This window comes from Canis lupus, chromosome 27 (genome assembly GCF_011100685.1).
Source record: "Canis lupus familiaris isolate Mischka breed German Shepherd chromosome 27, alternate assembly UU_Cfam_GSD_1.0, whole genome shotgun sequence".
In the NCBI taxonomy this organism is placed as follows: Eukaryota; Metazoa; Chordata; class Mammalia; order Carnivora; family Canidae; genus Canis; species Canis lupus.
The window spans coordinates 15,542,553-15,554,675 of NC_049248.1; the positions used below are offsets into that span (position 1 = coordinate 15,542,553).

Consider the following 12,123-nt stretch of genomic DNA (forward strand, 5'->3'; position numbering starts at 1 on the left):
GTCCCACAAAGTGAAAAATATTTAGTATCTAGTTCTTTACAAAAAAGTTTGCCTACTTCTGCAGTTTTTCATTTGCAGGAGATATTCAAACATTTGGCTTCAGATCTGAACTTGAAGAGCACCCCAACTAGACCTTCTCAGATTTACTGTTTATTTTTCCTGTGGTCACAGGGCAGGAATGAAAACACCTGTGGGATTTGGGACCAGAACAATAATTACTTCTCAGTCTTATCTCCTGCAGCCAGAAGAAAACATCTGCTTTTTTAATTCTGCAGAGAAGGGCAGAATTAAAACTCTCTAGGGACTTGGGCTATATCTCTGGCACAGAGAAGGAAGGGTAGAGGCAGGCAAGAACATTTCTAGTTTAACTGAATGCAAAATTAACGCAAATCAAATTAGCTGAAGGTGAAGCCTTGGCTGTAAAGTTTAAACCTAAATAGATCTCATTGCTGTTTCTGAACCAATGGATAGTTATTGGCAAAAATCCCACTAATTCTTTGATTTGTTTAATAAAAGTGATTTAAAAAAAATCAAATGGATCACTGGGCAGGAATTTGACCAGAAACACCTTCCAAGTGATAATTAGCTAGCCAATTTTTTCCCGAGTTTTATGTTACCATAAATATTCATGACACAGTCCCCATCAAATTGTAAGTTCTTCAGGAAACACTGTTATCAGTTTAAGAACATGAATCAGACTGATAAAGCTAATTGGTTAGGGTTCTTTTTTCTCCTTCATTTTAAATAAAGCTGTCGAAGGTTCCCAGGGTAATGAAGAGCTTTGTTGTTATGACAACTGCTTATTCCTTTCCCTTTGAAGAAGCCTGTGATGTGATAGGCAACACATCAGGAATAATTAAAACAAATGATAAGCGAGACACATCCGCTTAGAGGAATAAACCAGCACAAATTTAAACCATTTTACTGGCTTTTAGGTCCTCTTTTCATGGCAGGAAGTTCACATCATCTGTGCTGGTCATTTGTGCCAATTTCCACCATTTCTTGATCCGATAAATGCATCATTCTGAGAGGATGTAGGTACATACTGAGATCTTTTTCATCCGGTGCTTCTCACTGTCTGACCCACTCTTCTGCAGATGGTCTGAAACAGAGAACTGATGGTTTATCAGGGCAATGAAGCGCACTCTAAAATGATTCCAAAAGCTCACATGGTTTACTTACTCTGATTTCTTCAATCAAAAGGGAATTTGTGCTGTGACCTTTGTGCTCACTCCCTAGAACCATAACACAGTATTCACTTGTTGCTTTGTGGTAGGCCTTTCACATTCCCTTTCTGCCTTAACCTCTACAACAATTCAGGAAACTTGTTGATATTGTTTCACAGAGGAGGAATATAATCCCAGAAAATCTAAGGGACCTATTCAAGGTACTATGGCTGAAAACAGGCAAGAATTCAAACTCAAGTGTTTTTTTTTTAAACTCTAATTGGTCTTTATATAATTCTATAGCTGAAGGAGACAATTGGTTTGAATAATTAAAATGAAACAGATAATTCTCTACTCAGGTATACGGTTTTTGTTAATCCAGTTCCTCATTTCTTTGCTAAACACAGCCTATCTAGCCTAATGCATTTTTCCCCAACTCCAGGACATGAATTGTTGGGAGTAAAAAGAATTTTATAAATAAAACACAAAATCTTTTATTTAAAAAGATAGACAACAAAGTAGGATTTAAAATATTTGGGTTCCTTCACACATAGTAAGGGTAAGTATTGTCATATACATATATATACATACATGTAAATATTTTTGTATACATGCTTGTGTATACATGGTGCTAAGTCATGGTCTGAAATATTTGAAAGCCACCTCTCTAATACTATCATCTTTCCCCTGCTAAGTCTCTAATTCCACTTCACTTCTCTTTCTTTGCCTTTTTTGATTCTGATAGACATGAAATGCAGTGGGAAATATTTGTCTTTAATAAATAGTATCTGCAAAAGCAGACTTGGCTACTTCTCTCTGAAATAATACTAAGAAGTATGCTGTCCCTTTTACATGAAATTCAAGATTCTATTTTGTCATCATGAGGGTCAGGGAGACAAGACCTCAGTGAAAATGACGCTGCAGCCATCTGAGTCCAACCGCATGCACACTGACTGGCAAATGTGGCTTTTATTCCACATTTTCTGTGAATATCTGTAGTTTTACTAAATGGGGTTAACTGCTGCTCTTCTTGAAAATAGCCCCAAAGAATTGGGGTGGGAAATTATATGGAAGGAAGGAATATGAGAGTATATTGGATAGCTGGGTATACTTCTATGTAGTCTTCTTGCCCAAAATATTTAACCTGAATTCACTGAGGCTGTAGACCTAATCATAGAGGAAATACAGGGACTGGAGGCACATGTTAAATGACACCATAGAGAAACAGACGAGTCCAGAGTGTGGGATACTGTAGAAGACAGATTGGTCCGGATTTTTCAAAAAGGTAGTGTCATGGGGGAAAAAAAAAGAAGCAGGGATTAGATGGTATATTAAAAGAGACCAAAGAGATAATTAACAACCAACTGTAATAAGTGAGACCTGATTGAATATTGCTTAGAAAAAGAGTATATGAAAATCATTTTTGGCAAAATTGAGGAAAATTATATATGAATTGGATGGTAGATATTATGGAATTATTGTTCATTTTCTTCAGTGTGATAATATTATGGTTATGTAGTTGAATGGCTTTATTCTTAGGACATACATGGTGAAGCATTTAAAAATGAGGTGTCATGTCCCTATCTGTAATTTAGTTTCTAATCTATCTATCTATCATCTATCTATCTATCTATCTATCTATCTATCTATCTATCTATCATCTATCTATCTATCTATCATCTATCTATCTATCATCTATCTATAATCTATAAAAAGGGAGAAATATATATTGAGAAGGGTGGCCAAATATTTGTGACTAGTAAATCTAGGTTAATGATATATGAGTATTTTTTTATACAATATTACAACTTTTCTGTATTCTTAGGACATACATGAATACAGTTTAAAAGTTTTCAAAGAAAAAGTTGAGGGAAGAAACAAAACATATGGTATAATTTTCCATTTATATAAAGTTTAAAAATAGAAAAAAATAATCTATGGTGTCATGATTAGATGTCATTAGATGTCAGGATATCCATGACTTCAGGAAAGTCCTACAAGGATTATGATTGGGAGGGGACACAAGTGGACTGAGGTCTAGGAATGTACTCATTCTTAACTTAAGGAGTGCTTAGATGGATGTGTTCCCATTGAGATAGATCACTAGGATGCATACTTATTATTTGTGCATGTTTTCTATATATCTTGTGCTTAAAAAAGTTAAAAGAGAGTAGAGAAGTGATATTTTAGAGTAGTTTGTTTCTGCTAGGGCCCAGTGATTGATTTTTTCAACATGAGGAAATGCTGGACTTACCAAAGACCATGTCTGAGTTTTGGCAAGGCTTTCAGATATCTCTTGAGTTTGGGAAAATAGGGGCTTAAGCTAATCTGCATAGTTTCTGTGTGTAGCTAATTAAAAAATATTTTGCTGTTAAAATTGCTTATTTATATGTAAAATAAATTATAGTAATTAAAAAATGATTATTGCTTCAGATGTTGAACTTGAAAGCCCTGCTATACAATGTATGATTATCATACTCCTTTAGGCTTATTATTATACAGTTGTGTTATAGCTATTTCTGTAAGACTTTTATAATAGGATCCAAAATAATATCCTTTTTTTTATCATGAAAATTTGGGTTTGTCTCCCAAAGGTAATAGTACCGCCAGGTGGAATAGAATCTGTTTTATGGGCAAAAATGGATTTCTCTCAATTGGTATCTCTCTAAGCCTTTTACTTTGGGTTAGAAAGAGAATGACTAATTCTCCTCACTTTCAACTACTCACCTGTCATTATGGATGGTTGCAGGTCTACTGGATGGTGATTTGGAAGGCTTTCATTTACTGAAACACTTGCTGCTCATGGAGGCTGCTAGGTATGTGTTTAACTTTTTGAGAAATTGTTAAACTGTTTTATATAGTGGTTGTTCCACTGTACATTTTATCCAGTAGGACATGAGAGTTCTAGTTGCTTCACATCATTAGTATTTTTAATTTTAGAGAATTTTTAAAAAGATTTTATTTATGTATTTGAGAGAGAGAGAGAGACAGAGAGAGACAGAGATAGCTAGAGAGCACAAGTAGTAAGAAGTGGGAGAAACAGACTGCCCCCTGAGCGGGGAGCCTGACATGGGACTCCATCCCAGAACCCTGGGATCATGACCTGAGCCCAAGGCAGACATTTAACCAACTGAGCCACCTAGACATCCGATTTTAATAGGTGTTTGATAGTATTTCATTGTGGTTTTAATTTACATTTCTCTAACTACTAATGATGTTTAAAATCTATTCAATACATTTTTATTATTTTTATGTTGTATACTAATTATCCTTCAGGGGGAGTTAAATAATAAGAAAAAAGTTTATTTTTCATAGTTTCTAATGCATTATTTCTGCTTGTGATTTAAAAAAATATTTTGCCTTCGCTATGAAAGAGTTTTTTATTGGATATAAAATCCGAGGTTGATAGTTTTATTCTTCCAGTACTTTAAAGATGCTGCTCCACTATCTTCTCTGTTGTCTTGTTTCCAGTGAGAAGTCAATTATCCTCCTCATCTTTGTTCTTCTGTATATAATGTGACTTTTTGCTCCCTAACCAATTTTTCTGTTTACTACTGGTTTTAAGCATCCTAATTATGATGTTCCTTGGTGTAGTTTTCTTCATGTGTTTTATTGTGCTTGGGACTTGTTGAGCTTCTAGGATTCATGGGTTTATAGTTTTCATCAAATTTAGAAAAAATTTGATCATTATACTTTTAAATATTTTATCTGTCCACTCTCTTTTATGGATACCAATTATATGTATATTAAGCCACTTGAAGATGTTCCACAACTCCCAGAAGATCTTCTCATTTTTCCCCCCAATGTTTTTCTTTCTGTATTTCTTTTTGGATGGTTTCTAATTCTATGTCTGAAAATTCAATATTTTTATCTGCAGTATCTAATCTGTTACTGTTCCCATAAGAGGCATTTTTCATTTCAGATATTATAGTTTCATTCCTAGAAGCTTGATTTGCACCTTTTATATATTTTCACGTCTCTACTTAACATGTTCAATCTTTCCTTTAACTTAGTAAACATATCAAATGGTTACAATAACTGTTGCAGTGTCCTTGTCTGCTAATCCCACCACCTGTTCGATTTCTGGGTGGAATTCTATTATGGCATAGAATTCTTTTATACTCCAGGGAGACCCACCATAGATCTCCACAGTGCTGCTCACAGCCCCTTTTACCCTGTGAATTTGAGCTGCCATGGCTTACCTAGACTTCTGACTCTGTTTTCTCAAGAACACCTCTGGGATCTACTTGGGTTCTTCTTATTGTGCTACAGCCTGGAAACTCTCCTCAGTTAGGAAGCTGGGGCATTCATAATGTTCACCTCGTTTCTTTCTTGTCTCTCAGTGATTGTTGTCCTTAATTTTCTGATGTTCAATTTCTGAAAACCACTCCTTTGATATATTTTGTCTTTTTTTTAGGTTGTTTTGGTCCAGAGGGATAATGGTTGCTGTTCTTCATCTTGACTGGAAGTGGATGTCTCTTTGTCATTCTTGACCACCTGTTGGAATTTCACTATGACTACCACTACTACAACACCAACAAGAAACACCAAAAGAAAAAAAAATAGCCCTAGCAGAGAATTGAATAATGGTGAAGAACATAAATTTCTTACACACAATTGTTACTTAATAAATATTAAACAGGTAAATAAGTGAAGTATTGTACTTGGAAAAGATAACTTCTGTGGAGAAGTAAAAAGGAGGAGAAGAAGCAGAATTGTGTTTGCCTTCTTAACACATCTTATTCATGAGGATAACAGAAATAAGCCTTCAGTTGTGCCATTTGTCAGATATTACTGGTTCAGAAAGCAACAATGGCAGGTGTAGATGCCAGGGAAATGAAGCATTACTATTTAACAGAATGGGCACACTTCAATTTTTTCATGGTAATGTCTTCATAGGAATAAAAGAAAATATTATTTTAGCAGATACGAAAAAAAGTGGACTGAGATTGATAGTGTCTGCAGTGCAAAATATCTTTGGATTGAGATGTGCAGTTTATGAAATAATGTCATAACTCTTCAAAGACCAGTCTCTTGCTGCCCTGATCCCACCCTGAAATTTCTTCCTTTCTCACCAATGAAACGATGTATTGCATGAATGTGGGGATGTTTGGTAGAGCCCAGTGTGTCAATGTAAAACATCATTTTAGCTGTGTGTAATGAGGAATCCTGCAGCCTGAAAAAATGGGAGACTGCTGTGCCAACCAGCATTACTGTGAGCACATTATTTTCCACATAGAGCTGAGGACCACTGCTAGTTTGAAAAAAAAAAAAAAAAAAACAGACTAAGCCAACTTGGTATTATATAATTCTTGAAACACAACTGCCCTGCACTTTTCTTTTAAATCCACTTAAAGGCTGGAAAGATTTAAGAAGGGATTGTAATGACTTAATATAAGAACTGTGCATAGAATTAGCATGTCTGAAAGTTTTTTTTCCTCCTTTAAACTGTTGAATAAAGGAAGATAGTTTTTGAGATTGAGATATGTGGCTTATTGACATAAAAACCATGTACCACAAGGACCATTTTAGACAATAGTATTATGGCTTTGTTTTTATCCCTTAGGGAGGGACTTCCTCTCCACTGACTTCCACAACACACACCGTGTCAGCAAGTTGGCAACTGAGGAGAAGAGCTAAGGCTGTGGCTTCTATATAGTGCATGACAAATGCTGGAATCTACCCTAACATATTTTTCAAATCAAAATAATTCTATATCATGTAAAAATTCTGTCTGCTATACACATGCAACATGACATGGTTGCAAACATCCTCTGATGAATCCCAAATTTTCATCTACTTCTCATTCATTTGCCTTTGTTAAATTGTGCTATCCCCTGACCTCTCAACATGCAAATATTCCTGGGAGAGATATGATGCATCTCACAGTAAAAGTTTTTATCAGATCATTTTGTTCCTCTTTCATAGAAAAGACTGGTCGATATGAAAGGCCTGAATGCCTTGGGAGAGGAAGGAATAATAGAAGAGATGCAGGAAAGGAAAACAGGATCCAAAGACTTATCTCCTGCTTCAGCATTTTAGTAAGGGGCAGTAATGATTTGTTTATTTATTCAATTCAACAAACATTTATTGAGTGTAAACAATTTATTATTTTTTACCTTCCTTCATACCAAAAAGGAACTTTGGTGTGAAGGATTAGTGACACAATCCCAGTTCTCCATGGAGACATGACACAGACCTAAAAGCTACGGAATAACAAGTTATATATATATATATATATATATATATATATATATATATATATATGTAAAAAAAAGATTGATCATAGTTCAAAGTATAAAGTGCTATATAAATTAGTTTATCATAGGTTATGCTAAGTCCAGTTCAAAAGAAAGGAGAACTCTAGGAAAAAACTGTAGGATTTAGTGAGGATGGATGTCTCCAAGATTTCTAGTTTGGGCAAGTAAGAGTCATCATAACTGAGATACAAAAGGCAGGCAAAGCTTCACATCTAGGGGGAAAGATAATGAGTTCAAGTTTGGAACCATCAAGTTTGAAGGCAACATCCAGTTGGTGGTTGGATAGCCTGGAGCTAAAGAGGGACATTTCTAAACTAGAGGTAGAGATTTTGGAGTTATAGTCTCTAGGTGGTAGTTTAACATTTTGTTGGATGAGATTGACCAGGAAGATCAAATATACTGAAAAGAAGTTCAAGGAAGGTATAAAAATTTTAATGGGCAACATAGGCAGTGCAGAAAAAATGGGATTGGGAAGTGGGGCACAGAAAGGCAGGAAAGAAACCAAGGGACAGTGATGTGACAGAAACCAAGAGAGGAGAACATTTTGTGATAGGTGGGAGGGAATTGTCAGTGGTGTCAAATGCTTTGGGGTTAGTGCAGTCAATCTAGAAATTGGAACCTGGAGAACGATTCAAACAGATTCAGGAAATCAGATTTCAGTGAATTGAAGAGTGAATGTCAGGCAGAGAAGTGTAAATGCTAAATGCAGTCTTTGAAGGCAAGTTATCTGTGACTCTTTTAAGCCCCTCCAAAATGTGGTCTCTGGCCAAAAAAAAATCACACTTTGTCACTAAGGAAATTATCAGAGATATGCACAAAAGTGTATAGATATGTACTAATCACAGCATTATTTATAATGATAAAAAATTGGAAATACCTTTGATGTTCAATTATAAGGCACCAGTTAAGTAATTCATGATCTAGTCATATGATGAAAACAAATTCCTCCCTTAGGGGCACCTGGGTGGCTCAGTGGTTGAGCATCTGCCTTCGGCTCGATTGTGATCCTGGGGTCCTGGGATTGAGTCTCATATCAGGCTTCCTGCAGGGAGCCTGCTTCTCCCTCTGCCCATGTTTCTGCTTCTCTCTTTCTGTGTCTTTCATTAATAAATAAATAAAACCTTTAAAAAAATTCCTCCTCTAAAGTTATACTAAAAAAAATGTACAGACATAAAAACCACTTATGTAGTGTGTTTTCTAAGATGTCTGCATTGAGACAGCATTCATTCTTTTTAATTTTGGGGAAAGTCATTAAAAATGCTATCTACGCCCAAACTAAACCTGACTATGGAGGCAGGGCAGAGATAAGGCAGTTGGTGGAGGGGGATCAGTCAAGGAATGCTTTGTTTTCTTCATCGTCTCCTCTCTCCTCTCTTCTCCTTCTTATTCTTTAATTGGAGACACTAAAACATGCTTATTTGCTAAGAGCAAGGAGACAGTAGAGAAAGGCTTAGCATTATGAGGATTGGGCATGGGATAGGAACAGATTAGTGAGGAAGCAAGACTCATCTGAAGTTGGGAGAAAATTAGATCCAGTGAAGAGATGAAGATTGTGATGTTAAGCAAGAATGAAGGGGGGGAGGAGATAAGAGGTTGGAATATAAATAAGCATGTAGGTGAAGAACAGGTGAAAGTCTGAGAAATGTTCATTCAAGGAGTTTTGCTTTTTCTGTGAAAGAAATAGCCAGATCATCCATCTGCAGAAGGTAAATGGGGCATGGCAGGACTGAAGACTCAGAAAGGTTGAAGTTTAGGAATAAGCCCATTTGTAGGGGATGGGAAATGACACAGCAGTCTTATGAATGAAAACTTACAGAGCATGCCTTGTTTCCTTTCATATCAATTCTATGAGAAGACAATAAAAGGGGAGTAGAGTGTTAGTTTGTTAATGATAGGAGTTTCCTTGCATAAATGCATGAGTGAAGAAGGTCCTGCCTCTTTAGCTCATCACCATCATTAGCATGTGTTTATTAAATTCTTATGATCAAGGCACTGAAGAGATTGCAAGAGCAATGAGATATGGTGCCCATCCTTATGGAACTTACATCTGGTTGGGGAGATGAATCACAACCACTTGAAAAGTTAACTACATTACAAGGTAATTTTGCCGTAAGTGATGAAAGTGGCATAAGGAATCAGAGAAATGATTGATCACTTACAACTGGAGTAGTCAAGGAAGATTTCATATTATTCTTACATTGCCTTTGTGTATTTATTTATTTCTCCTTTCCAATAGAGTAGGCACTGCCATATTCATCTTCAGCTTCATCACATTTCTTGGTACATGACAAGCACTCAATAACCATTGCTGAATGAATGGACTCATGAATAAGCGAATAAACAAGTCAAGTAAGATTTGAATGGGCGGAGGGGTAGAAATTCATTTCAGTGGGGTTATGGTAACATATAAAAATGTACAAGGAGAAAAGAAGAAGGGAAAAAAGAAAATAGCATTTACTGAATAATTATATGCCAGGCACTGTTATAAATGCCTTCACCTATGATAGAGGCTCATTTCACTGTCAAGATGATGTTGTAAAATAGATATAAATATCCCCACTTTGGAGGATGAAGAAGTTTCAGAGACATTAGGTGACTTGCTCATGTAGTGAATAAATGTCGGCTCTGGGACTGGAACCTCTGAACAGGCTGGTTCTGGGGCAATGGAGAGGTGGGTTTTTATATACTCCCTTGCAAAGATGTGGCTCTCTCCTGTTTGACTACAGCATATTGTTTCTTTATTATTAAATTTCTGTGACCACTAGTTTTGTTTCAGTTCAGCGTGTTATAGATGGCCTGAGTTCCTACTGCCTGAGTTGTCATGGCAAAGGGAAGTCTTCAGTATGGCAAAGAGGTTCTAAGTGACTTGGTCCCGGTTTGTCTCCCCTGATAACTCATTCTCTGCAACTATCCCTCGTCACCAATACGAATATGAATGCTCCTGGCTTCCTCACTCACCCTTCTCCACTTTCCCTCATGCTGTTCTCTATGTCCTGAAATGCTCTTCCTCATCTGGGTACTTATTCATCTTTCAAAATTTAACTCCATGGCCACTTCCTCTTTTTCTAACTTACAAATAATATTGGTTTGCATGAATTGACACTTTTGTCTTTATGAGTTTTCATCATATTCTCTTGTCTTTTCCCACAAAGAGCTATATTAAGGGATTCTTATCTTCTCTCTCCTCCCCTAAAGAGCCCCCTGACCAAAGTGCAGTTGGATATTTCTATAGCTACAGTTGGCCTCTGTACTGTAATATCATGAAACACAAGGAAATTTTGTGCATTTGTCCCTAAGGCTATGACTCTGAAATTTTGTATCCTCTGTAACTATGAAATATCCTCCTCTAATTCCATGGGATAAAGAAAAAAGAATGGAAGTTAGGCATACATGTGTTGATTTGTTCAGAGCCCATACACTTGTTCAGTGTTCTCACATTCTGGAATTCCTGTACTGCTCTATGTACATCCGTTCCTGCCCCTATTATATTTCTATCCATTTTGAGATGTATCTACTGAGCTGCTCAAGAGAAGTAGAGAGGAAAAAAAAAAAAGAAGTAGAGAAGATGCTTCTCTAAGCTCTGCCCAGAGGTGGCAGCCAGTATGCAACTGTGCAGGCCTCCTCCAGAGAGCTTTTGAATTTCAGAGGCTGGAAATGAAATGCTGGTGCCCTGAGATAGTCTCTTTCTCAGGAACAGCATGAAACAACACCCTTGTCTAGCTCTAGGGATTAATTAACACTGCTCTAAAATAAATTCCATAGAAGAATTTTGCTTCTCTGCAAAAGAAAGACATTTTTACATCTAGACTAATTTGCTCTTAGATGTGACTAAGGATGATCTCCTTACATAGTCATCTTCTGGAAACAGCTGATGACTTTAAATCTAAAAAGCACCCTTACTACCACTATGACTAGGTCTTGCCCATAAGGATGCAGAGGGTATAGGAAGTGTGATCTTTGCCATAGGCTGTGCCTAGAGTTAAGTGTTCCAGGTGGTGATGGTAATGGAGATTGGGGTTGACATACAGTTTAACCTAACTCGAGAGATAGCCCTGTTGGTACTCACTGGACAGAAAACCAGGAAGGGATAGAGGATTGTTCCAGGAAATCTTAGGAGAGTCTTTGCTGATCCTCTTCTCTAGAGTCAAATGGCAACTAGAAGAGTGGAGCAGCCATGAGGCACCCACAATGCACCACGAAGCCCACCAAGATTCCCAGCTTCTCTGCTCCTCCTCCAGATCTTCTATCTCTCCCTCATTAGTGCTGAGCAATTCCCCAAGGGGTGCTACTCTGCAGCTCTCCTGCCATTGTGCTCTCATAAAGTGGTATCACAGAACAATTGTAGGCTACCTCCCACACTTCATTAAGTTTTACAAAGTCTGATAAAATGTTTGCTTCTTATCAAAGAGAACAAATGTTGTCTTCCAACAGATATACAGGCCAAATAAGGATGTGCACCTAAGGATGCCATGACTAGAGGAGGGAAGGACAGGAGGTAGGCACACTAGGAGACCAGTATCATAAAGGATCAAAATTACATCTTCAAGTGTTCATTAATACAGTTACTAAGATTCCTAAAATCTCTGTATATTAATAATAACTAAAAGCCATAGATAATTTAAATAAATATCTAACCTTTTGGTTGAAGGTTCCAGTTCTGTGTTTCTTTCTGATTTTAGTGAAATTTGAGGCATCCT

At 36.7% G+C, this 12,123-nt stretch overlaps 1 long non-coding RNA gene across 1 annotated transcript; it reads right to left on the reverse strand.

The window, feature by feature from the left end:
- Positions 1–887: 887 nt before the first annotated feature.
- On the reverse strand, positions 888–11,674 carry LOC111092888. The gene is made up of 2 exons (XR_005379639.1): positions 11,493–11,674; positions 888–1,102 (listed from the first exon to the last, which is right to left on the reverse strand). It is a non-coding gene; the product is annotated as an uncharacterized LOC111092888 (long non-coding RNA).
- Between the last annotated feature and the right edge of the window lie 449 nt (positions 11,675–12,123).